The 1,442-nt window shown below is 58.3% G+C and overlaps 1 protein-coding gene across 2 annotated transcripts in view; it reads right to left on the bottom strand.

Annotated features, from left to right (window-relative positions):
• RASSF4 (Ras association domain family member 4) overlaps positions 1-1,442 on the bottom strand; it is a 32,634-nt gene that overhangs the window by 12,711 nt on the left and 18,481 nt on the right. The window lies entirely within an intron of this gene.

Raw genomic sequence — 1,442 nt, 5'->3', positions numbered from 1 at the left:
TTCTTTTTCTTTTTTTTTTTTTTTTTTTTTTTTTTTTTTTTGAGACCTATCCTCTTAAGCTTGTAAGTACACAACAAGGTCTCTGACTGGGATGCTGAGCTGTCGGAGGGTCTCTGGAACTCGTTCGTCCTGCATGGCTGAACCTTTATTCTCACTGACAACAGCTCCCATTTCCTCTCACCCTGGCCCTGGCAGCCGCCTTTCGACTCCTTGCTGTGGAAACTGGGAGCACCTACAGAGGTGCCTGACATTGTGTGCACTCCATGGTTCGTTGCAAACAGTCTCTATTTCTAATGTCCCCCCATCCACAGAGGAAAGCGTCTCCTCTCAGAGGATCAAGACTGCACAAAGCTTTCTGATATGGTCTCACGCTATCAGAGCCATCTCGATGCTCACCGGTGTGACGTGGGCACAATGTACAACTAACCCTTCCTAGGAAGGAGAGGCCACCTCGGCCTCTGGAGAAAAAGGCCCATGGGGATAACAAAGCCCGAGTTGTGGTTCAGTCTTTCCATGGGTACTTCTGTCCCGGGAGGGAGTCTTTGCCCACCTGGAGCATCTCCGCGCGTAGGGATGGCTGTTCATGAGACTCATTGCCCTCCAGCACCCTGGACCCTGGACAGAGGGAGACAGGGCAGACACGGTCCCAGCCATGCGGGCTCCCACTGGGATGCAGGGGCTTCCTGGAGGAGGTACTTGGGCTCTGGGCTCAGGAAGTGGATGGAGAGGGTGGGTGAGCAGGTGGGCCTCCGTGGGCACTGCCCGAGCAAAGACAGCAAGAAAGCAGAGCGGGAGAAAAGCCCGGAGAGACGCTGGCAACGCTGCCGTGGACAGACGAGACCTGGAGGCTCCTGGGGAGGAAAGCGAGGGAGCTTCTCTCTCCGTAACGAACTCTGGGGGACAGTGCCTTTGTCACGGTTAAGGTCACGGTGCCTAGAGCAGTCTGCAGCACACAGAAGCAGTGCAGGGCTGTGGATGAGGCAACAGACACGTTTTCCTTGGAAAGCAGGTCTGGGATGTGGCAAGGCCCCAGCCGGGCCACCAGGTCTCCAGATGGCCTGACATTAGGCTGTCCTCGGCCTAGGCTGGGGTGGGTATGCCTCAGCTTGGGGCAGCCCCAGGGACCCAGCCCAGCTGCCTCTAGGTGAGGGCCCTGCATGGCCGATGCCTTGTCAGCATTGGCCTTGGTCCTGGGCTCGCCACACAGGTGCAGGCCCGGGTGCAAGAACCAACGGAGGCTGGCGTGTCCTGGGGTCAAGGGGTGCTGTGTAATACACAGTGGGACCATCTCCAGGTAGTGGGGGCAGATCCTGGGCTGCCTGGGGGTCCCAGTGGAGCCCCTGACTCTCCTAGCAGCCCGACTTGCCTCCACCCTGCAGAGTAAACATTCCCGACTCCCACAGCACACAGGCTGACTGGCAGCTGGGCCACGCCCGCCCCCC

Source organism: Tupaia chinensis, unplaced genomic scaffold (assembly GCF_000334495.1).
Source record: "Tupaia chinensis unplaced genomic scaffold, TupChi_1.0 Scaffold000217_1, whole genome shotgun sequence".
In the NCBI taxonomy this organism is placed as follows: domain Eukaryota; kingdom Metazoa; phylum Chordata; class Mammalia; order Scandentia; family Tupaiidae; genus Tupaia; species Tupaia belangeri.
This window is presented reverse-complemented; position numbering and strand designations above follow the sequence as displayed.